The 26,320-nt window shown below is 51.9% G+C and overlaps 1 long non-coding RNA gene across 1 annotated transcript; it reads right to left on the bottom strand.

Annotated features, from left to right (window-relative positions):
- Positions 1–2,236: 2,236 nt before the first annotated feature.
- LOC144739796 (uncharacterized) lies at positions 2,237–11,037 on the bottom strand. Its single transcript, XR_013589515.1, has 5 exons — positions 10,781–11,037; positions 7,251–7,328; positions 5,996–6,226; positions 4,861–4,951; positions 2,237–2,541 (listed from the first exon to the last, which is right to left on the bottom strand). It is a non-coding gene; the product is annotated as an uncharacterized LOC144739796 (long non-coding RNA).
- Between the last annotated feature and the right edge of the window lie 15,283 nt (positions 11,038–26,320).

Genomic DNA, 26,320 nt, shown 5'->3' with positions numbered 1-26,320 from the left:
TAATTATTTATGTAAAAGTTTTAAATGTAAAAGTTTCTATTTAAAAACATCAGGGAATGTAACATTGTTAAACATTAACTCCCTTGCACACACGCGGGGGTACGATACGAAGGGAGAGTTTGAGGCCTACTTCTAGGCTTTAGGCCTAGCTGTAGGCGTTAGGCCGCTGTGAGTTAATATTTAATTTAAATGTTTTAATTATTAATGTAAAAGCTTTAAATGTAAATGTTTCTATTTAAAAACATCAGGGAATGTAACATTGTTAAACATTAACTCCCTTGCACACACGCGGGGGTACGATATGAAGGGAGACTGTGAGGCCTAGTTCTAGGCTTTAGGCCTAGCTGTAGGCTTCAGGGCGCTGTTAGTTTTTTATTTAATTTCACAGTTTTAATTATTTAATTTCAAAGTTTTAATTAAAAGCTATCTGAGGGAATTATAAGGGAATGTTACACTTGTTTAGCCAGGAAAGCCTCATTAATTTAAATGGTTTAATTAAAAGCTATCTGAGGGAATTATAAGGGAATGTTACACTTGTTTAGCCAGGAAAGCCTCACTGAGTGTAAAGGTTTTTGTAGGGTCCTGCCAAGTGTTTGCAGTAGGGGGCGATGTTGCTACACGGACAGACGGACGGACGGACGGACGGACGATATAATCTATTGATGTCTGGTCCAGTTTGTTCCTACCAGTATAAAACATTATAAAATACAATTCTCACGACGTTTCGGCCACAACGCAAGACTCTGTCTCTCCGACAGACCTGTTCTTCACCTGAGGACGGCTGCTTGCGTTGTGGCGGAAAGACAGACGCTGTCTTTCCGACAGACCTGTTCTTCTGAACACCACCAAGCTTGGCAGCGTATATTTAAGTATATATTTAAGTATATACGCTGCCAAGCTTGGTGGTGCTCATTCAGACGCTGTCTTTGCGACAGACCTGTTCTTCTGAACACCACCAAGCTTGGCAGCGTATATTTAAGTATATATTTAAGTATATACGCTGCCAAGCTTGGTGGTGCTCATTCAGACGCTGTCTTTGCGACAGATCTGTTCTCCTGAACACCACCAAGCTTGGCAGCGTATATTTAAGTATATATTTAAGTATATACGCTGCCAAGCTTGGTGGTGCTCATTCAGACGCTGTCTTTGCGACAGATCTGTTCTCCTGAACACCACCAAGCTTGGCAGCGTATATTTAAGTATATATTTAAGTATATACGCTGCCAAGCTTGGTGGTGCTCATTCAGACGCTGTCTTTCCGACAGACCTGTTCTTCACCTGAGGACGGCTGCTTGCGTTGTGGCCGAAACGTCGTGAGAATTGTATTTTATTATGTTTCATTTGTATGTTTTATTTTTATTATTTTATTATGTTTTATCTTGATTATTTTGTTATGTTTATTATGTTTTATCTTGATTATTTTGTTATGTTTAATTTTTATTATTTTAATTTTATTATGTTTAATATTATTTACTTATTTATTTTTTGAGTGTTTTATTTTTATTATTTTATTATGTTTTATTTTTATTATTTTATTATGTTTTATTTTTATTATTTTATTATGTTTTATTTGTATTATTTCACAATGTTTCACGTTTATTATTTTAATTATATTATGTTTTATTTTTATTATTTTATTTTTATTATGTTTTTTTTATTTTCCTTCTACGTGATGACTTTACCGAAAGAACCAAGAAGATGAATCCCTGCTGCAGTCACGAAAGAAGCTTTACATCGAAATCCCCTCCCCTCTTCGTTGGTGCCAGGATGGATCCATCCTGGGTTTAACCAGCAGGCTGGATTGTGTGAGGAGCTCACAAATCCTTGAAAGATCGGGACAAAGTCCCATCAGTGAGCTCCTCCGGCAGGCAAGGCTGCGTTGGCTGGGTCATGTAGCCCGCATGCCCAGCCACCGCATGCCTCAACAGCTTTTGTTCGGCCGGATCGAGGGGGCTAAACGGGCATAGCACGAGCTAGAGAAGAGATGGAGTGATGTGGTACAGGAGGCACGGGCTAGAGAAGAGATGGAGTGATGTGGTACAGGAGGACGTGGAGCTGAGTGGACTTGCCGATGACTGGTACCAGCGGTGTCAAGATCGGCCTCTGTGGAGGAGGCTCGTGAAGGACGCTACTGGGCAGTTGGAGGCAGTCGCCCTCCAACAACAACGGAGGGCGGAGGAGCGACGCTCACAACAACGGAGCGCCGGGTGGCTAAAGCACAGCAAGTTGGCACAGTAGGGGGCACAGGTGGTGCATCAGCCAGTCATCTCGGTCATCTCGGTCAGTCGACCCGTGGCACCTGCTGGGTCTGCCCCGTGACCTCCTGCCAGCGGGCGTTCGACACTTCACGTGGCAGCCTCAAGGTGCACATGGCCTGGCACAAGCGTCGTGGTGACGTCACCGCCACTTAGTGGCGAATGGCGGTTGTTGTTGTTGTTGTGTGTGTCTGTGAGTGTTTCTCTCTCCCCGTCTCCTCACCTGACTGTCTGTGAGTGACTGCAGTGCCTGCAGAATGGAGTTCTCAGCCTTAGGACGAGCAGCCTGTGACACACACACACACACAGACACACACACACAGAGACACACACAGAGACACACACAGAGACACACACACAGAGACACACACACAGAGACACACACACACACAGACACACACATACAGAGACACACACAGAGACACACACACAGAGACACACACACAGAGACACACACACAGAGACACACACAGAGACACACACAGAGACACACACACAGAGACACACACACAGAGACACACACACAACATTACTCCTTGTAGCAACACGAAAAGACAAAGCTCCCCCGTGTAGCCTCTAGCAGGCTGTAGTGGCAAGTGCTGTAGTTAGTAGCGAGTAGCAGCAGCAGCGCCTATGAAGGCGCTGCTGCGTGAGTAGGTGAGTGAGTAGGTGAGTGAGTGAGTATATGAGTGAGTGAGTGGGTGAGTGGGTGGGTGGGTGAGTGGGTGAGTGAGTAGGTGAGTGAGTAGGTGAGTGAGTGAGTGAGTGGGTGAGTGAGTATATGAGTGAGTGAGTGGGTGAGTGAGTAGGTGAGTGAGTAGGTGAGTGAGTAGGTGAGTGAGTAGGTGAGTGAGTGGGTGAGTGAGTGAGTGAGTGGGTGAGTGGGTGAGTGAGTAGGTGAGTGAGTAGGTGAGTGAGTAGGTGAGTGAGTAGGTGAGTGAGTATATGAGTGAGTGAGTGGGTGAGTGGGTGGGTGAGTGGGTGAGTGGGTGAGTGAGTATATGAGTGAGTGAGTGGGTGAGTGAGTGGGTGAGTGGGTGGGTGGGTGGGTGAGTGGGTGAGTGGGTGAGTGGGTGAGTGAGTATATGAGTGAGTGAGTGGGTGAGTGGGTGGGTGGGTGAGTGGGTGGGTGGGTGGGTGAGCGAGTGTATGAGTGAGTATATGAGTGAGTATATGAGTGAGTGAGTGAGTGTATGAGTGAGTGAGTCTATGAGTGAGTGAATAGGTGGGTGGGTGAGTGAGTGAGTGGGTAGGTGAGTGAGTGGGTGGGTGAGTGAGTGAGTGGGCGAGTGGGTGGGTGAGTGAGTGAGTGAGTGGGTGAGTGGGTGAGTGGGTGAGTGGGTGGGTGGGTGAGTGAATGAGTGAGTGAGTGGGTGGGTGAGTGAGTGAGTGAGTGAGTGGTGTGAGTGAGTGGGTGGGTGAGTGAGTGAGTGGGTGGGTGGGTGAGTGAATGAGTGAGTGAGTGGGTGGGTGAGTGAGTGAGTGAGTGGGTGGGTGAGTGAGTGGGTGAGTGGGTGGGTGAGTGAGTGAGTGGGTAGGTGGGTGGGTGAGTGAGTGAGTGAGTGGGTGAGTGAGTGAGTGGGTGGGTGAGTGAGTGAGTGAGTGGGTGGGTGAGTGGGTGAGTGGGTGAGTGAATGAGTAGGTGAGTGAGTGGGTGAGTGAGTATATGAGTGAGTGAGTGAGTGGGTGAGTGGGTGAGTGAGTAGGTGAGTGAGTAGGTGAGTGAGTAGGTGAGTGAGTGGGTGAGTGAGTATATGAGTGAGTGAGTGGGTGGATGGTGAGTGGGTGAGTGGGTGAGTGAGTATATGAGTGAGTGAGTGGGTGAGTGAGTGGGTGAGTGGGTGGGTGGGTGGGTGAGTAGGTGAGTGGGTGAGTGAGTATATGAGTGAGTGAGTGGGTGAGTGGGTGGGTGGGTGAGTGGGTGGGTGGGTGGGTGAGTGGGTGGGTGAGCGAGTGTATGAGTGAGTATATGAGTGAGTATATGAGTGAGTGAGTGAGTGTATGAGTGAGTGAGTCTATGAGTGAGTGAATAGGTGGGTGGGTGAGTGAGTGAGTGGGTAGGTGAGTGAGTGGGTGGGTGAGTGGGTGGGTGAGTGAGTGAGTGGGTGGGTGGGTGAGTGAATGAGTGAGTGAGTGAGTGAGTGGGTGGGTGGTGAGTGAGTGGGAGTGAGGTGGGTGGGTGGAGTGAGTGAGTGAGTGATGGTGAGGTGGGTGAGTGAGTGGGTGAGTGGGTGGGTGAGTGAGTGAGTGAGTGGTGGTGAGTGAGTGAGTGGTGAGGTGAGTGAGTGGGGGTGAGTGGAGAGTGAGTGAGTGAGTGAGTGAGTGGGTGGGTGAGTGAGTGAGTGGTGGTGGAGTGGGTGGGTGAGTGAGTGGGTGAGTGGGTGAGTGAGTATATGAGTGAGTGAGTGAGTGGGTGAGTGAGTGAGTGAGTGAGTGGTGAGAGTGAGTGGGTGAATGAGTGAGTGAGTCTATGAGTGAAGTGATAGGTGGGTGGGTGAGTAGGTGAGTGAGTGAGTGGGTGAGTGAGTGAGTGGGTGAGTGAGTGAATGAGTGAGTGAGTGAGTGGGTGAGTGAGTGGGTGGGTGAGTGAGTGAGTGAGTCTCACCTTGAGGCCGGACTTCAGCGCTGGTACCACAGTGAGTGTGGAGCCGTTCCTCAGCCCAGCCTCGTGGACAGAACCCCTCCCATCCAGCAACCTGCACCACCACCATCATCATCATCACCATCATCACCATCATCACCATCATCACCATCAACACCATTATCACATCACCATCATCAACACCATCATCATCAACACCATCATCAACACCATCATCATCATCATTACCATCACCATCATCACCACCATCATCATCATCACCACCATCATCATCACCATCATCATCATCACCACCACCACCACCATCATCATCACCACAATCACCACCACCATCATCATCACCATCAGCACTTGTGCTCACCCACCCACTCACCCACCCACCCACCCACTCACCCACCCACCCACCCACCCACCCACTCACCCACCCACTCACCCACCCACCCACCCACCCACTCACTCACTCACCCACCCACCCACTCACCCACTCACCCACCCACCCACCCACCCACTCACCCACCCACCCACCCAGTCACCCACCCACCCACCCACCCAGTCACCCACCCACCCACCCAGTCACCCACCCACCCAGTCACCCACCCACCCACCCACCCACCCACCCAGTCACCCACCCACCCACCCACTCACCCACCCACTCAGCCACTCACCCACTCACCCACCCACTCACCCACCCACTCACCCACCCACTCACCCACCCACTCACCCACCCACTCACCCACCCACTCACCCACCCACTCACCCACCCACTCACCCACCCACTCACCCACCCACTCACCCACCCACCCACTCACTCAATCACCCACCCAATCACCCACCCACTCACCCACCCACTCACCCACTCACTCACTCACCCACTCATCCACTCACCCACTCATCCACTCACCCACTCATCCACTCACCCACTCATCCACTCACCCACCCACCCACTCACCCACTCACCCACCCACTCACCCACCCACTCACTCACCCACTCACCCACCCACCCACCCACCCACCCCACCCACTCACCCACTCACCCACTCACTCACCCACTCACTCACCCACTCACCCACCCACTCACCCACCCACTCACCCACTCACCCACTCACCCACCCACTCACCCACCCACTCACCCACCCACCTCGTCCGATCCAACAGCAGGTGGAAGTCTGTCCCTCCGCTGGTGCGAGGCAGCCGCAGCGCCATCGCCACCATCGCCCTGAGCCCCATCACCGACTCCCCCGGCTCCACCATCAGCAAGACGCGGCCACCACCACCAGCACCACCACCAGCACCACCAGCACCACCACCAGCACCACCACCACCTCCAGCCAGTGTCGACTCAACGAACACGCGGAGGGGACTGAGGGGTCTGTGGGCGGGGCAAAGGGAGTGGGGGAGGGGCAAAGGGGGTGGGGGAGGGGCAAAGGGGGAGGGGCAAAGGGAGTGGGGGAGGGGCAAAGGGAGTGGGGGAGGGGCAAAGGGGGAGGGGTTAAGTCGTGGACATACACGGACAGAAGCTGTGGTACACCTCAGACAGAAGCTGTGTGGTGCACCTCAGACAGAAGCTGCGTGGTACACCTCAGACAGAAGCTGCGTGGTACACCTCAGACAGAAGCTGCGTGGTACACCTCAGACAGAAGCTGCGTGGTACACCTCAGACAGAAGCTGTGTGGTACAGCTCAGACAGAAGCTGTGTGGTACAGCTCAGACAGAAGCTGTCTGGTACACCTCAGACAGAAGCTGTGTGGTACACCTCAGACAGAAGCTGTGTGGTACACCTCAGACAGAAGCTGTGTGGTACACCTCAGACAGAAGCTGTGTGGTACACCTCAGACAGAAGCTGTGTGGTACACCTCAGACAGAAGCTGTGTGGTACACCTCAGACAGAAGCTGTGTGGTACACCTCAGACAGAAGCTGCGTGGTACACCTCAGACAGAAGCTGCGTGGTACACCTCAGACAGAAGCTGCGTGGTACACCTCAGACAGAAGCTGCGTGGTACACCTCAGACAGAAGCTGTGTGGTACACCTCAGACAGAAGCTGTGGTACACCTCAGACACAAGCTGTGTGGTACACCTCAGACACAAGCTGTGTGGTACACCTCAGACAGAAGCTGTGGTACACCTCAGACAGAAGCTGTGGTACACCTCAAACAAGCTGTGTGGTACACCTCAGACAAAAGCTGCGTGTTACACCTCAGACAAGCTGTGGTACACCTCAGACAGAAGCTGTGGTACACCTCAGACAGAAGCTGTGTGGTACACCTCAATCAGAAGTTGTGGCACACCTCAATCAGAAGCTCTGGATATACAGACAGATGCTGCGGCCACACAGAGGCTGTAGCAACCACGCAGACAGAAGCTGTAGCAAACACGCAGACAGAAGAAACTCACGTCTGCGCGTTGCTCTCGTCGCCGTTTTCAGCTCCTCCACTCGACGCGTCCAGGTCCATGGCCTCCTCCGTCAGGGTCCTGTAGATGGACGCGGGCGATTCAGTCAGAGAGCTGTGTGTGTGTGTCAGCTGTGTGTGTGTGTGTGTCAGCTGTGTGTGTGTGTGTCAGCTGTGTGTGTGTGTGTCAGCTGTGTGTGTGTGTGTCAGCTGTATGTGTGTGTGTCAGCTGTGTGTGTGTGTGTGTGTCAGCTGTGTGTGTGTGTGTGTCAGCTGTGTGTGTGTGTCAGCTGTGTGTGTCAGCTGTGTGTGTGTGTCAGCTGTGTGTGTGTGTCAGCTGTGTGTGTGTGTGTCAGCTGTGTGTGTGTGTGTCAGCTGTGTGTGTGTGTGTCAGCTGTGTGTGTGTGTGTCAGCTGTGTGTGTGTGTGTGTCAGCTGTGTGTGTGTGTGTGTCAGCTGTGTGTGTGTGTCAGCTGTGTGTGTGTGTGTCAGCTGTGTGTGTGTGTCAGCTGTGTGTGTGTGTCAGCTGTGTGTGTGTGTCAGCTGTGTGTGTGTGTCAGCTGTGTGTGTGTGTCAGCTGTGTGTGTGCGTCAGCTGTGTGTGTGCGTCAGCTGTGTGTGTGCGTCAGCTGTGTGTGTCAGCTGTGTGTGTGTGTCAGCTGTGTGTGTGTGTGTCAGCTGTGTGTGTGTCAGCTGTGTGTGTGTCAGCTGTGTGTGTGTGTCAGCTGTGTGTGTGTGTCAGCTGTGTGTCAGCTGTGTGTGTGTGTCAGCTGTGTGTGTGTGTCAGCTGTGTGTGTGTGTCAGCTGTGTGTGTGTGTGTCAGCTGTGTGTGTGCGTGTCAGCTGTGTGTGTGTGTCAGCTGTGTGTGTGTCAGCTGTGTGTGTGTGTGTCAGCTGTGTGTGTGTGTGTCAGCTGTGTGTGTGTGTCAGCTGTGTGTGTGTGTCAGCTGTGTGTGTGTGTCAGCTGTGTGTGTGTGTCAGCTGTGTGTGTGTGTGTCAGCTGTGTGTGTGTGTGTGTCAGCTGTGTGTGTGTGTCAGCTGTGTGTGTGTGTCAGCTGTGTGTGTCAGCTGTGTGTGTGTCAGCTGTGTGTGTCAGCTGTGTGTGTCAGCTGTGTGTGTCAGCTGTGTGTGTCAGCTGTGTGTGTGTGTCAGCTGTGTGTGTGTGTCAGCTGTGTGTGTGTCAGCTGTGTGTGTGTGTCAGCTGTGTGTGTGTGTGTCAGCTGTGTGTGTGTGTGTCAGCTGTGTGTGTGTCAGCTGTGTGTGTGTCAGCTGTGTCTGTGTGTCAGCTGTGTGTGTGTGTCAGCTGTGTGTGTGTGTCAGCTGTGTGTGTGTCAGCTGTGTGTGTGCGTCAGCTGTGTGTGTGTCAGCTGTGTGTGTGTCAGCTGTGTGTGTGTGTCAGCTGTGTGTGTGTGTCAGCTGTGTGTGTGTCAGCTGTGTGTGTGTGTGTCAGCTGTGTGTGTGTGTGTCAGCTGTGTGTGTGTGTGTCAGCTGTGTGTGCGTGTCAGCTGTGTGTGTGTCAGCTGTGTGTGTGTCAGCTGTGTGTGTGTCAGCTGTGTGTGTCAGCTGTGTGTGTCAGCTGTGTGTGTGTGTCAGCTGTGTGTGTGTGTCAGCTGTGTGTGTATCAGCTGTGTGTGTATCAGCTGTGTGTGTGTGTGTCAGCTGTGTGTGTGTCAGCTGTGTGTGTGTGTCAGCTGTGTGTGTGTGTCAGCTGTGTGTGTGTCAGCTGTGTGTGTGTCAGCTGTGTGTGTGTCAGCTGTGTCTGTGTGTCAGCTGTGTGTGTGTGTCAGCTGTGTGTGTGTGTCAGCTGTGTGTGTGCGTCAGCTGTGTGTGTGTCAGCTGTGTGTGTGTGTCAGCTGTGTGTGTGTACAGGCTGTGTGTGTGTGTGTTAGCTGTGTGTACAGGCTGTGTGTGTGTTAGCTGTGTGTACAGGCTGTGTGTGTGTTAGCTATGTACAGGCTGTGTGTGTGTGTGTCAGCTGTGTGTGTGTGTCAGCTGTGTGTGTGTACAGGCTGTGTGTGTGTGTGTCAGCTGTGTGTGTGTGTCAGCTGTGTGTGTGTCAGCTGTGTGTGTGTGTGTTAGCTGTGTGTACAGGCTGTGTGTGTTAGCTATGTGTACAGGCTGTGTGTGTGTTAGCTATGTGTACAGGCTGTGTGTGTGTTAGCTATGTACAGGCTGTGTGTGTGTGTGTCAGCTGTGTGTGTGTGTCAGCTATGTGTGTGTACAGGCTGTGTGTGTGTGTTAGCTATGTGTACAGGCTGTGTGTGTGTTAGCTGTGTGTACAGGCTGTGTGTGTGTCAGCTGTGTGTGTGTCAGCTGTGTGTGTGTCAGCTGTGTGTGTGTGTGTGTGTCAGCTGTGTGTGTGTCAGCTGTGTGTGTGTCAGCTGTGTGTGTGTGTCAGCTGTGTGTGTGCGTCAGCTGTGTGTGTGTCAGCTGTGTGTGTGTGTCAGCTATGTGTGTGTACAGGCTGTGTGTGTGTGTGTTAGCTGTGTGTACAGGCTGTGTGTGTGTTAGCTGTGTGTACAGGCTGTGTGTGTGTTAGCTGTGTGTACAGGCTGTGTGTGTGTCAGCTGTGTGTGTGTCAGCTGTGTGTGTGTGTCAGCTGTGTGTGTGTCAGCTGTGTGTGTGTGTCAGCTGTGTGTGTGCGTCAGCTGTGTGTGTGTCAGCTGTGTGTGTGTGTCAGCTATGTGTGTGTACAGGCTGTGTGTGTGTGTGTTAGCTGTGTGTACAGGCTGTGTGTGTGTTAGCTGTGTGTGTGTCAGCTGTGTGTGTGTGTGTCAGCTGTGTGTGTGTGTGTGTACAGGCTGTGTGTGTGTGTGTCAGCTGTGTGTGTGTGTCAGCTGTGTGTGTGTCAGCTGTGTGTGTGTCAGCTGTGTGTGTGTGTGTTAGCTGTGTGTACAGGCTGTGTGTGTGTTAGCTATGTACAGGCTGTGTGTGTGTGTGTCAGCTGTGTGTGTCAGCTGTGTGTGTGTACAGGCTGTGTGTGTGTTAGCTGTGTGTACAGGCTGTGTGTGTGTTAGCTATGTACAGGCTGTGTGTGTGTGTGTCAGCTGTGTGTGTGTGTCAGCTGTGCGTGTGTGTCAGCTGTGTGTGTGTGTGTCAGCTGTGTGTGTGTACAGGCTGTGTGTGTGTGTGTTAGCTGTGTGTACAGGCTGTGTGTGTGTGTGTTAGCTGTGTGTGTGTACAGGCTGTGTGTGTGTGTGTTAGCTGTGTGTACAGGCTGTGTGTGTGTGTGTTAGCTGTGTGTGTGTACAGGCTGTGTGTGTGTGTGTTAGCTGTGTGTACAGGCTGTGTGTGTGTGTGTTAGCTGTGTGTACAGGCTGTGTGTGTGAGCTATGTGTACAGGCTGTGTGTGTGTTAGCTGTGTGTACAGGCTGTGTGTGTGAGCTGTGTGTACAGGCTGTGTGTGTGTTAGCTGTGTGTACAGGCTGTGTGTGTGTTAGCTATGTGTACAGGCTGTGTTTGTGAGCTATGTAGAGGCTTTGTATCCACACACCGCTCGCTGTATGTAGGCTTCTATACACATTGCGAGCTGTGTACCTGAAGCAGGCTGTTCTGACGTGGCGTGTAATATCCACAGTCCGTGTGTGCTTGGCCGCAGGCTATGATGTAACCAAGCTGTCGTATCTAACAGGATGCGTGTCTAACCGGCTCTTGCGTAAATTGGCTATTGCGTTATTTATTATCCAACGCACGCTACGGGCAGCACCACGTGACTTCCTGCACCACGTGACTTTCCGCACCACGTGACTTGCCGCACCACGCTCTCCCCTCCTCCTCTGGAGCCGCTCTGCCTACGCGCTCCGCTTTTATAGTCGCCGCCTACGAGGGGGGGGGGGTAGGGGGGAGCTTCCGGTGACGTAGACCGAGGGGCTTGGCCAATCAGGAGCCGGGATTGGGGCGTTAGCGGGGCGGGGTGTTCTCATGCCAGCGGTGTTGCCGGGGCAACGCCGCGGTGGGTGGGGGGGGGTCAACGTTCGAGAGGGCGGGGTCACTAGGGGAGAGTGGGGATGGGAGTGCGTGTCACGTGTCTGTGTGTGTCTGTGTGTCTTTGTCTGTCTGTGTGCGTCTGTGTGTGTGTCTGTGTGTGTGTCTGTGTGTGTGTCTGTCTGTGTGTGTGTCTGTGTGTGTGTTTATGTGTGTGTGTGTCTATGTGTGTGTCTGTGTGTGTGTGTCTGTGTGTGTGTGTCTGTGTATGTGTGTCTATGTGTGGCTGTGTGTCTGTGTGTGTGTGTCTATGTGTCTGTGTGTGTGTCTATGTGTGTCTGTATGTGTGTGTCCGTCTGTGTGTCTGTGTGTGTCTATGTGTGTCTGTGTGTGTGTATCTGTGTGTGTCTATGTGTCTGTGTGTGTGTCTATGTGTCTGTGTGTCTGTGTGTGTGTCTATGTGTGTGTCTATGTGTCTGTGTGTGTCTGTGTATGTGTCTGTGTGTGTCTGTGTATGTGTCTATGTGTTTGTGTGCGTCTGTGTGTGTGTGTCTATGTGTCTGTGTGCGTCTGTGTGTGTCTGTGTGTGTGTCTGTGTGTGTCTATGTGTCTGTGTGTGTCTCTGTGTGTGTATCTATGTGTCTGTGTATGTCTCTGTGTGTGTCTCTGTGTCTGTGTGTGTCTGTGTGTGTGTCTGTGTGTGTGTGTCTCTGTGTGTCTGTGTGTGTATGTGTGTGTGTGTATGTGTGTCTCTGTGTCTGTGTGTCTGTGTGTGTGTATGTGTGTGTGTGTCTGTGTGTGTGTGTCTGTGTGTGTGTCCTATGACTGGTACCAGCGGTGTCAAGATCGGCCTCAGTGGAGGAGGCTCGTGAAGGACGCTACTGGGCAGTGCCAGGCTAGGTGCACCTTGAGGCTACTGGGCAGTTGGAGGCAGTCGCCCTCCAACAACAACGGAGGGCGGAGGAGCGACGCTCACAACAACGAGCGGAGCGCCGGGTGGCTAAAGCGCAGCAAGTTGGCACAGTAGGGGGCACAGGTGGTGCATCAGCCAGTCATCTCGGTCATCTCGGTCAGTCGACCCGTGGCACCTGCTGGGTCTGCCCCGTGACCTCCTGCCAGCGGGCGTTCGACACTTCACGTGGCCTCAGGGTGCACATGGCCTGGCACAAGCGTCGTGGTGACGTCACCGCCACTTAGTGGCGACTGGCGGTTGTTGTTGTTGTGTCTGTGTGTGTGTGTCTCTGTGTGTGTCTCTGTGTCTGTGTGTGTGTATGTGTGTATGTGTGTGTGTGTCTGTGTGTGTGTGTCTCTGTGTGTCTGTGTGTGTGTCTGTGTGTGTGTGTCTCTGTGTGTCTGTGTGTGTGTGTCTCTGTGTGTCTGTGTAGTGTCGCGGTTAGCGCACTGCGCTATGAACCCGGCGACCCGAGTTCGTTTCCCGCTCACGGCCAACACCCAGTGACGATTATCTGAACCGTTCCTGGGCCTCCCCTAGGTCAACTCAGCCTCAAATGTGTCCCTGGTGCTGTGTGCAGTGAACATCCCCACTGGGGAGACAAAGGCGGTCGGGCGTGGTGCTGGCCACCCACCCCACCCCCCCCCCCTCGTGTACCGTTCCGGCCTTCATAGGTGCTCGCCAACAGCACTTGCCCCTACAGTCAGCGAAGGCTACACGGGGGGGGGGCTTTGTCTTTGTGTCATTCACCGTCCTCTCACACACCACCCGGTCACGTGACCGGGTCGCGCGCGTGCGTCACGCCGCTGGGTGACGTCACCGGCACGCGATGTTCCAAGCGAGCGAGGGGGGGAGGGGCGGGGGGGGTTGGGGGGTGACGTCACAGACCATATAAGGTGGTCTCGTCAGTAAACAGTGATCACGTGTCAATAACACTCAAGCACCGTGTGAGGCCAAGGGTATGCGTGGACAATAGGTGACGTTTCGGACAATGGACCTTCATACAAGGACACTCGCTCACAGCCCACACGCTCACACACCTACTCACTCACACACCCATCCACTGACTCACACACTCACCCACTCACTCACACACTCACCCATTCACTTACTCACTCACCCACCCACTCACTTACACTCACCCATCCACTCACCCACTCACCCATTCACTTACTCACTCACCCACCCACTCACTTACTCACACTCACCCACTCACTCACCCACTCACCCATTCACTTACTCACACACCCACTCACACACCTACTCACCCTACTCACCCACTCAATCACTCACTTACACACTCATCCATCCACTTACTCACACATTCACCTACTCACTCACTCATTCACTCACCCATCTACTCGCTCACTCACCCATCCACTTACTCACACACTCACCCACTCACTCACACACCCACTCACCCATTCACTTACTCACTCACCCACCCACTCACACACCCACTCACCCATTCACTTACTCACTCACCCACCCACTCACTCACACACCCACTCACCCATCCACTCACACACTCACCCATCCACTTACTCACTCACTCACCCATCTACTCACCCACTCACTCACCCACCCACTCACTCACACACCCACCCATCCACTCACTCACACACCCATCCACTTACTCACACACTCACCCACCTACTCACTCATCCATCCACTTACTCACTCACCCACCCACTCACTCACACACCCACTCACCCATCCACTCACCCACTCACCCATCCACTTACTCACACACTCACCCATCTACTCACTCACCCATCCACTTACACACTCACCCATCCACTCACTCACCCATCCACTCACTCACACACTCACACACTCACTCACCCATCTACTGACTCACTCACTCACCCACTTACTCACACACCCACCTACTCACTCACTCACCCATCCACTTACTCACTCACTCACCCATCCACTTACTCACTCACACAACCACTCACCCATCCACTACCCACTCTCCCATCCACTTACACACTCACCCATCCACTCACTCACCCATCTACTCACTCACACACTCACCCACTTACTCACTCACACACTCACTCACCCATCTACTGACTCACACACTCACCCATCTACTCACTCACACACTCACTCACTCACCCATCTACTGACTCACACACCCACCTACTCATTCACTCACCCATCCACTTACTCACACACCCACTCACTCACTCATCCACTCACTCACTCACTCACCCATCTACTCACACACTCACACACTCACCCATCCACTCACCCATCTACTCACTCACACACTCACTCACTCACCCACTCACCCACCCACTCACCCACTCACCCACCCACTCACTCATCTACTCACTCACTCACTCACCCACTCACTCACTCACTCACCCACTCACCCACCCACCCACTCACCTACCCACTCACTCACCCACTCACTCACTCACCCACTCACCCACTCACCCACTCACTCACCCACCCACTCACCCACCCACTCACCCACCCACTCACCCACCCACTCACCCGCCCACTCACCCACTCACAAATACAACATGCTGATCTTTGTCAAAGAGGACGCGTCCCAGTCTAAGGTATCCTTCCAAAGCGATACTTTTTCACTCAACAAACAACGACCACGTAGACTACGCACACACACACAAACAGGTGATATCCGCCGTGTAGCATCTGTAGTGACAGAACGGTCACTACTGTGTTGGCCCGTACGAGGGCTGGGGGCCCAAGGGGGTGCCTGGGGGTCACGTGCTGGAGGGATCCGGACCTTCCCAGAGGTGGGGGAAGTGAGGCGTGGCCTGGGAAGGGAGGCGTGGCCTGGAGAGAGCCAGCCACGCCTGGGCGGAGCCGGCCATGCCAAAGCAGATATAAGCGTGGTGTGAACGGAGAGCAAGGGTTGTACTGTACTCCAAAGTGAAGACATCATTGGTCGTCAAGTCCCGAGTCGTCGTCCTGGGCCAGGCAGGCCGTTGCCTGCCTGGTCCAGTCTGTGTCGTGTTCCAGAGTGTTAGTGAGTTGAGGAAGGTGGTCACCACCTTATGTACAGTGTTATATTACTTACCGTTTAATAAATAGTGTTGCCTCCAAGCTGCGTGTGTGTGCACCTAATTCGAACCTACTACACATCTAACAGACGCTACTGCGTGTACATTTGTTCCACAGTGCTATTCATGGAGTGGGTTATTAACTTTAGATTTGAAGCTTTCGTGACTTGCAAGGATTCATATTCTTGTTTTTTTTCGGTAAAGTCACGTAGGTAAAAAAAATTAAAATTAATATAAATAAAAATAAAATAAAAATCACGACGTTTCGGAGGCAACACAAGCTTCCGTCTTCAGGTGGAACCGTCACAGCACGATAACTGTATCAAGTAAAGAGAAATACCAAGAACACAGTCCTTGTATATATTGAAAGCGATGAGAATTACCTTGTTATCTAGACATCTCTTGAGGAAGGCCAGCGTCTCGAGAAGCGGTGACTTCTTATCTCGTTGTGATAATTGGTTTTTTACCCTTCTATCTGGCAACAAAACTGACACCTTTTTACAAGGAGTCATGTTTGCATAGACCGCAATACCTGCAGTCGTAATACAAACAAAAACATAACTCTGATAATGTATGCACTGTCCTTGAAGTTGATTGGTCCACACCCGAGACAGCTTTCCTTAGAGCCTAGTCTCACATGGGTTGGACCAGATGACGCCAAAAGGCGCACAACTCAAAGACAATGCACCTTCAGAGTATGAGAGCTCGGGGCAAGCATCTACATATTTTTACTGGCAAATGAGGTTCCCATAGTTCTTATCTCGCTGTCTGTTGAAAACTCGAACAGATAGGTGGAATTCCTCCCCGTAGAGGGTGTTAATTCTAGATTTGAAGCTTTCGTGACTGCAAGGATTCATATTCTTGTTTTTTTTCGGTAAAGTCACGTAGGTAAAAAATTAAAATTAATAAAAAGTAAAATAAAAATAAAATAAAAATCACGACGTTTCGGAGGCAACGCAAGGTGGAACCGTCACAGCACGATTGCTGTATCGAGTAAGATACCGCAATCGTGCTGTATCTTACTTGATAAAGCAATCGTCACACGGCGTCACAAAAAGTCAGACCCCCCTCAAAAATGACGTCACAAAGCTCTGCCCCCCCCAAAAATATATAAAACACGCTTCAAATCGCTTTAAACTATTGTCATTGTAGTGCGTATTTAATGTGGCGCTGCACTCTGATGTTGTAGGAGAAAACATTTATTAAAAAGTATATTTAATTAAGTAGAACGTGTTGTCTATATTTATTTAAAGTTGCGCATTTTGATGTGACGTCACATTTCTCAACCCCCCCCCCCTCGTCATTGTTCATTTATGTCGCAATGAACAAGGGGTTATAACTTTTAAATGAAATTGGTCTGTGTCACCGCGCCCTTAAAAACGTCACGCGATCTCCGTGACGCTGCCGAGACATCAAAGTAAAAAGGACGTCGCAATGAACAAGGGATTATAATTCTAGATTTGAAGCTTTCGTGACTGCAAGGATTCATATTCCTAGGTTTTTTCGGTAAAGTCACGCATGTAAAACATTACAATTAATAAAAGTAAAATAAAATAACCGTACCCCTCCGTAACAAAGGCTCACCCTCTTAAGCCTCACCTTACCATATGAATAAGTGTGCTGCACTTGGCCCTTCCCCTCTCTCCAACCATTATATAAACGGAGTGGTAACTCCTGCAATCTCTCATTTACTTGATACAGCAGCTGTCGTGGCTGTGACGGTTCCACCTGAAGATGGAAGCTTGTGTTGCCTCCGAAACGTCGTGATTTTTATTTTATTTTACTTTTATTAATTGTAATGTTTTACCTACGTGACTTTACCGAAGAAACCTAAGAATAAGGGATTATAACTTTAAAATGAAATCGGTCTGTGTCACCGTGCCCTTAAAAACGTCACGCGATCTCCGTTACGCTGCCGAGACGTCAAAGTAAAAAGGACGTCGTGATGAACAAGGGATTCATCTTCTTGGTTCTTTGGGTAAAGTCACGTAGAATGGAAATAATAAAATAATGAAAATAAAATATTATAAAATAATACATAAAATATATTATTTCATATAATATTCTTTTATTATATTATTTTATTATGTAAAAATGTTATTATTTTATTATTTCCATTCTACGTGACCTTACCCAAAGAACCAAGAAGATGAATCCCTGCAGTCACGATAACTTTAAATCGAAGGGATTATAACTTTAAAATGAAATAGATCTGTGTCACCGCGCCCTTACAAACGTCATGCGATCTCCGTGACGCTGCTGAGACATCAAAGTAAAGAGGACATCACGATGAACATGGGGTAAAATAAGACATAAAATATATTATTTCATATTATATGATTTTATTATATTTTTTTATTATGTAAATTTTTTATTATTTTATTATTTCCATTCTACGTGACCTTACCCAAAGAACCAAGAAGATGAATCCCTGCAGTCACGAAAGCTTTACATCGAAGGGATTATAACTTTAAAATGAAATAGATCTGTGTCACCGCGCCCTTACAAATCGCGCACACGAATGGATGCAATGAACATCACAAGTTTCAGATCTACTGCAATACATCCGTCCTCGGACCGGCAAAAGGCCAGTTACGTAATCATACGCTTCCAGGCTGCGCTGAGTCAGCAGCTATCACAGCGGTTGAAATTATTTGAATTCTTCTCACTTTCAAATGATTCTCAAACTAATCCTGGCCAGTAATAAATTAGTTCCGCATAACGCTGCAACGTTATCAAAATCAATTGAATGTCCTTGTTGGCAAGCATGCTCTGTCACTTTCTTCTGAAAGCTGTGCTCGGGAGAATGTAATGTCCCTTTGGTGTTCTTTTAGTCGAACGCTGTATAGCACTTACCGCATAAGCAATTGATCCGATAAACACCTTCTGTTGATAAATTCGGTAATTCATCTTTAGTACAAGACACGAGTTTTTGAATTTTATGTACCGTAATGTTGGGTCTTTGGGTAGCAGTGTTCAAGTCTATGGGCATTGTAGAGTCTATGGGTAACAGTGTTGAAGTCTATGGGCAGTGCTGAGTCTATGGGTAGCAGTGTTCAAGTCTATGGGCAGTGTAGAGTCTATGGGTAACAGTGCTGAGTCTATGGGTGACAGTGCTGAGTCTATGGGTAGCAGTGTTCAAGTCTATGGGCAGTGTAGAGTCTATGGGTAACAGTGCTGAGTCTATGGGTGACAGTGCTGAGTCTATGGGTAGCAGTGTTCAAGTCTATGGGCAGTGTAGAGTCTATGGGTAACAGTGCTGAGTCTATGGGTGACAGTGCTGAGTCTATGGGTAGCAGTGTTCAAGTCTATGGGCAGTGTAGAGTCTATGGGTAACAATGCTGAGTCTATGGGTGACAGTGCTGGGTCTTTGGGTAGCAGTGTTCAAGTCTATGGGCAGTGTAGAGTCTATGGGTAACAGTGCTGAGTCTATGGGTGACAGTGCTGAGTCTATGGGTAGCAGTGTTCAAGTCTATGGGCAGTGTAGTGTCTATGGGTAACAGTGCTGAGTCTATGGGTGACAGTGCTGAGTCTTTGGGTAGCAGTGTTCAAGTCTATGGGCAGTGTAGAGTCTATGGGTAACAGTGCTGAGTCTATGGGTGACAGTGCTGAGTCTATGGGTAGCAGTGTTCAAGTCTATGGGCAGTGTAGAGTCTATAGGTAACAGTGCTGAGTCTATGGGTGACAGTGCTGGGTCTATGGGTAGCAGTGTTCAAGTCTATGGGCAGTGTAGAGTCTATAGGTAACAGTGCTGAGTCTATGGGTGACAGTGCTGGGTCTATGGGTAGCAGTGTTCAAGTCTATGGGCAGTGTAGAGTCTATGTTGTAGCAGTGTTGGGTCTATGGGTAGTGTTGGGTCTATGGGTCTCAGTGCTGAGTCTATGGGTCTCAGTGCTGAGTCTGTGGGTCTCAGTGTTGAGTCTATGGTGCTGAGTCTGTGGGTCTCAGTGCTGAGTCTGTGGGTCTCAGTGTTGAGTCTATGGCAGTGTTGAGTCTATGGGTCTCAGTGCTGAGTCTGTGGGTCTCCGTGTTGAGTCTATGGGTAGCAGTGGTGAGTCTATGGGTGACAGTGCTGAGTCTATGGCAGTGCTGAGTCTATGGGTCTCCGTGTTGAGTCTGTGGGTCTCAGTGTTGAGTCTATGGGTGACAGTGCTGAGTCTATGGCAGTGCTGAGTCTATGGGTCTCCGTGTTGAGTCTGTGGGTCTCCGTGTTGAGTCTATGGGTGACAGTGCTGAGTCTATGGCAGTGCTGAGTCTATGACAGTGCTGAGTCTGTGGGTCTCCGTGTTGAGTCTGTGGGTCTCCGTGTTGAGTCTATGGGTGACAGTGCTGAGTCTATGGGTGACAGTGCTGAGTCTATGGCAGTGCTGAGTCTATGACAGTGCTGAGTCTGTGGGTCTCCGTGTTGAGTCTGTGGGTCTCCGTGTTGAGTCTATGGGTGACAGTGCTGAGTCTATGGCAGTGCTGAGTCTATGGCAGTGCTGAGTCTGTGGGTCTCCGTGTTGAGTCTATGGGTGACAGTGCTGAGTCTATGGCAGTGCTGAGTCTATGGGTCTCAGTGTTGAGTCTATGGGTAGCAGTGCTGAGTCTATGGGTGACAGTGCTGAGTCTATGGCAGTGCTGAGTCTATGACAGTGCTGAGTCTATGGGTGACAGTGCTGAGTCTATGGGTGATAGTGCTGAGTCTATGGCAGTGCTGAATCTATGGGTGGCAGTGCTGAGTCTATGGGTGGCAGTGCTGAGTCTATGGGTGGCAGTGCTGAGTCTATGGGTGACAGTGCTGAGTCTATGGCAGTGCTGAGTCTATGGGTCTCAGTGCTGAGTCTATGGGTGACAGTGCTGAGTCTATGGCAGTGCTGAGTCTGTGGGTCTCAGTGCTGAGTCTGTGGGTCTCAGTGTTGAGTCTATGGCAGTGCTGAGTCTATGGGTGACAGTGCTGAGTCTATGGGTAGCAGTGTTGAGTCTGTGGGTCTCAGTGCTGAGTCTGTGGGTCTCAGTGTTGAGTCTATGGCAGTGCTGAGTCTATGGGTCTCAGTGCTGAGTCTGTGGGTCTCAGTGTTGAGTCTATGGCAGTGCTGAGTCTATGGGTTTCAGTGCTGAGTCTGTGGGTAGCAGTGTTGAGTCTGTGGGTGGCAGTGCTGAGTCTATGGGTGACAGTGCTGAGTCTATGGCAGTGCTGAGTCTGTGGGTCTCAGTGCTGAGTCTGTGGGTCTCAGTGTTGAGTCTATGGCAGTGCTGAGTCTATGGGTGACAGTGCTGAGTCTATGGGTGACAGTGCTGAGTCTGTGGGTCTCAGTGCTGAGTCTATGGCAAGTGCTGAGTCTGTGGGTCTCAGTGCTGAGTCTGTGGGTCTCAGTGTTGAGGTCTATGGCAGTGCTGAGTCTGTGGGTCTCAGTGCTGAGTCTATGGGTCTCAGTGCTGAGTCTATGGCAGTGCTGAGTCTGTGGGTCTCAGTGCTGAGTCTGTGGGTCTCAGTGTTGAGTCTATGGCAGTGCTGAGTCTATGGCAGTGCTGAGTCTATGGGTCTCAGTGCTGAGTCTGTGGGTACAGTGCTGAGTCTATGGCAGTGCTGAGTCTGTGGTCTCAGTGCTGAGTCTGTGGGTCTCAGTGTTGAGTCTATGGCAGTGCTGAGTCTATGGGTGACAGTGCTGAGTCTGTGGGTCTCAGTGTTGAGTCTATGGCAGTGCTGAGTCTATGGGTGACAGTGCTGAGTCTGTGGGTCTCAGTTGCTGAGTCTATGGTGCTGTGTGTGAGCAATATTAGGCCACGTCTACAAAGCTCCACAATTAACGGATAAAACTTAACTCTAATCACGCGACGCATTTTAACTGCTGAAGAATGCAAACTAATTAACGTTTAACCAGTCGAACTATACAATAGCACGTGGCTTATTACAGCTGTTGTTTTTAGACCAATGACGTCATTGTTTACCATGGTTACCGAGTACGGGGGGGGGGGGGGTTACTATGGGAATACGGAAGGGCACACATGGTGTCCAGAGGCTAGTGCTGTGAGTAGAGTAATTTATTTATTCACTCACTCACCCACCTCACTCATCCACTCACTCAACCAGTCACTCACTCACTCATCCAGTCACTCACTCACCCCACCCACTCGCCCACTCACTCACCCATTCACTCACCCACTCACCCACATCACTCATTCAGTCACTCACACTCACCCACTCACCTCATCCACTCACTCAACCAGTCACTCACTCACTCATCCAGTCACTCACTCACCCACCCACATCGCCCACTCACTCACCCATTCACTCACCCACTCACCCCACTCACTCAACCAGTCACTCACTCACCTCATCCAGTCACTCACTCACCCACCCACTCGCCCACTCACTCACCCATTCACTCACCCACTCACCCACTCACTTCATCCAGTCACTCACTCACCCACCCACTCAACCAGTCACTCACTCACTCATCCAGTCACTCACTCACCCACCCACTCGCCCACTCACTCACCCATTCACTCACCCACTCACCCACTCACTCATCCAGTCACTCACTCACCCACCCACTCAACCAGTCACTCACTCACTCATCCAGTCACTCACTCACCCACCCACTCGCCCACTCACTCACCCATTCACTCACCCACTCACCCACTCACTCATCCAGTCACTCACTCACACCACCCACTCGCCCACTCACTCACCCATTCACTCACCCACTCACTCAACCAGTCACTCACTCACTCATCCAGTCACTCACTCACCCACCCACTCCGCCCACTCACTCACCCATTCACTCACCCACTCACTCATTCAGTCACTCACTCATCCGGTCACTCAATCACTCACTCACCCACTCACTACCAGTCACTCACTCACTCATCCAGTCACTCACTCACCCACCCACTCGCCCACTCACTCACTCACCCCATTCACTCACCCACTCACCCACTCACTCATCCAGTCACTCACTCACCCACCCACTCACCCACTCACTCAACCAGTCACTCCACTCACTCATCCAGTCACTCACTCACCCACCCACTCGCCCACTCACTCACCCATTCACTCACCCACTCACCCACTCACTCATCCAGTCACTCACTCATCCGGTCACTCAATCACTCACTCACACCCACTCAATCACTCACCCACTCACTCATCCAGTCACTCAATCACTCACTCACTCACTCACTCACCCACTCACTCAACCAGTCACTCACTCACTCATCCAGTCACTCACTCACCACCCACCTCGCCCACTCACTCACCCATTCACTCACCCACTCACTCACCCACTCACCCACTCACTCATCCAGTCACTCACTCATCCGGTCACTCAATCACTCACATCACCCACTCAGTCACTCACCCACTCACTCATCCAGTCACTCAATCACTCACTCACTCACTCACCCACTCACTCATCCAGTCACTCACTCACCCACTCACTCATCCAGTCACTCAATCACTCACTCACCCACTCGCCCACTCACTCATCCAGTCACTCACTCACCCCACTCACTCATCCAGTCACTCACTCACCCACTCACTCAACCAGTCACTCACTCACTCATCCAGTCACTCACTCACCCACCCACTCGCCCACTCACTCACCCATTCACTCACCCACTCACTCAACCAGTCACTCACTCACTCATCCAGTCACTCACTCACCCACCCACTCGCCCACTCACTCACCCATTCACTCACCCACTCACTCACCCACTCACCCACTCACTCATTCAGTCACTCACTCATCCGGTCACTCAATCACTCACTCACCCCACTCAATCACTCACCCACTCACTCATCCAGTCACTCAATCACTCACTCACCCACTCGCCCACTCACTCATCCAGTCACTCACTCACCCCACTCACATCATCCAGTCACTCAATCACTCACTCACCCACTCGCCCACTCACTCATCCAGTCACTCACTCCCACCCACTCACTCATCCAGTCACTCACATCACCCACTCACTCACACCAGTCACTCACTCACTCATCCAGTCACTCACTCACCCACCCACTCGCCCACTCACTCACCCATTCACTCCCACCCACTCACTCACCCACTCAACCACTCACTCATTCAGTCACTCACTCATCCGGTCACTCAATCACTCACTCACCCACTCAATCACTCACTCACCCACTCACTCATCCAGTCACTCAATCACTCACTCACCCACTCGCCCACTCACTCATCCTGTCACTCACTCACCCACTCACTCATCCAGTCACTCAATCACTCACTCACCCACTCGCCCACTCACTCATCCAGTCACTCACTCACCCACTCACTCATCCAGTCACTCACTCACCCACTCACTCAACCAGTCACTCACTCCACTCACTCATCCAGTCACTCACTCTCCCACACCACTCGCCCACTCACTCACCCATTCACTCACCCACTCACTCAACCAGTCACTCACTCACTCATCCAGTCACTCACTCACCCACCCACTCGCCCACTCACTCACCCATTCACTCACCCACTCACTCACCCAACCCTCTCACCACTCACTCATTCAGTCACTCACTCATCCGGTCACTCAATCACTCACTCACCCCACTCAATCACTCACCCACTCACTCATCCAGTCACTCAATCACTCACTCACCCACTCGCCCACTCACTCATCCAGTCACTCACTCACCCACTCACTCATCCAGTCACTCAATCACTCACTCACCCACTCGCCCACTCACTCATCCAGTCACTCACTCACCCACTCACTCATCCAGTCACTCACTCACCCACTCACTCAACCAGTCACTCACTCACTCATCCAGTCACTCACTCACCCACCCACTCGCCCACTCACTCACCCATTCACTCACCCACTCACTCACCCACTCACCCACTCACTCATTCAGTCACTCACTCATCCGGTCACTCAATCACTCACTCACCCACTCAATCACTCACCCACTCACTCATCCAGTCACTCAATCACTCACTCACCCACTCGCCCACTCACTCATCCAGTCACTCACTCACCCACTCACTCATCCAGTCACTCAATCACTCACTCACACCACTCGCCCACTCACTCATCCAGTCACTCACTCACCCACTCACTCATCCAGTCACTCACTCACCCACTCACTCAACCAGTCACTCACTCACATCATACCAGTCACTCACTCACCCACCCACTCGCCCACTCACTCACCCATTCACTCACCCACTCACTCACCCACTCACCCACTCACTCATTCAGTCACTCACTCATCCGGTCACTCAATCACTCACTCACCCACTCAATCACTCACCCACTCACTCATCCAGTCACTCAATCACTCACTCAACCCACTCGCCCACTCACTCATCCAGTCACTCACTCACCCACTCACTCATCAGTCAAACAATCACTCACTCACCCCACTCGCCCACTCACTCATCCAGTCACTCACTCACCCACTCACTCATCCAGTCACTCACTCACCCACTCACTCAACCAGTCACTCACTCACTCATCCAGTCACTTCACTCACCCACCCACTCGCCCACTCACTCACCCATTCACTCACCTCCACTCACTCACCCACTCACACCACTCACTCATTCAGTCACTCACTCATCCAGTCACTCACTCACCCACCCACTCGCCCACATCACTCACCCATTCACTCACCCACTCACTCACCCACTCACCCACTCACTCATCCAGTCACTCAATCACTCACTCACACCACTCAATCACTCACCCACTCACTCATCCAGTCACTCACTCACTCACCCACTCGCCCACTCACTCATCCAGTCACTCACTCACCCACTCACTCATCCAGTCACTCAATCACTCACTCACCCACTCACTCACTCAATGACTCACCCACTCATCCAGTCACTCACCCACCCACTCACTCACCCACTCACCTACTCACTCACTCACTCACCACCATCCAGTCACTTAATGACTCACCCACACTCACCCACTCATCCAGTCACTCGATCACTCCCACCCACACCACTCACCCAATGACTCACCCATCCACCCACTCACCCACAGCCACCGACTCACTCACCCATCCAGTCACTCGATGACTCACCCACCTCACTCACCCACTCACTCACTCATCCACTCTCTCACCCACTCACTCACCCCCTCACCTCACTCACTCACCCACCCACTCACCCACCCACTCACCCACACACTGTGCCCACACCCCCATTACGTGTCCCTGACAGAACGATCGTGGAACGAACCTTGGGGGCAGCGAGGGGGGGGGGCAAACCACATCCCAACGTTGGGTCCACCGCACGCGAACGTTGAGCCAACGTTGGGCCCAACGTTGGCTCAACGTTCGCGTGGTTTTAACCGCCGAAGTGAAACTCGCGGTTTGGAAATCTCCAATGATTCACCGGGGGGTGAGCTCAAGGTACGTGGGGGGGGGGGGTCGCAAGTGAAAAAAAAGAGTGAAACAAAAATCGTCAAAAAATATAGTAACAAAAAATGCCGACCCCAAACACACTAAACAAGAAACACCCCCACAACTCCCCACTACTCCCCCCAATCTACAACCCCTCAGCCCCCCCCCACTACCCCCCCACACTACCCCCTCCCACCCCAACCCCACTCACCCCACACCCCCCACCTCACACCCTCCCCGCCCCCCCACTCCCCCCAACCCCCACCCCCCCCACTCCCACAACCCTCCCAACTCCCCCAACCCCCCTCTCTGACCCCCTCCCCCCTCCCCCCAACCCCTCCCCCCCACTCCCCACCACCCCCACCCCCTCCACTCCCCCCAACCCTCCCCTCTGCACCCCTCCCTCCCCTCCCCCCCCAAACACCCTCCCCCCTCAACCCCCCACCCTCCCCACCCCCCTACCCCTCCCCCCTTCCACTCCCCCCCATCCACTCCCCCCTCCACTCCCCCCCTCCCCTCCCCCCAACCCCTCCCCCCCACTCCCCCCCATCCCCTCCCCCCCACCCCTCCCCCCCTCCACTCCCCCCCTCCACTCCCCCCCTCCACTCCCCCCACCCACTCCCCCCCTCCACTCCCCCCCTCCACTCCCCCCCTCCACTCCCCCCCACCCACTCCCCCCTCCACTCCCCCCCTCCCACTCCCCCCTCCACCCTCCCCCCCTCCACTCCCCCACCCCTCCCCCCACCCACTCCCCTCCACTCCCCCCTCCACTCCCCCCTCCCACTCCCCCCTCCACTCCC

This window comes from Lampetra planeri, unplaced genomic scaffold (assembly GCF_965212315.1).
Source record: "Lampetra planeri unplaced genomic scaffold, kcLamPlan1.2.h2 scaffold_1711, whole genome shotgun sequence".
Lineage (NCBI taxonomy): Eukaryota > Metazoa > Chordata > Hyperoartia > Petromyzontiformes > Petromyzontidae > Lampetra > Lampetra planeri.
This window is presented reverse-complemented; position numbering and strand designations above follow the sequence as displayed.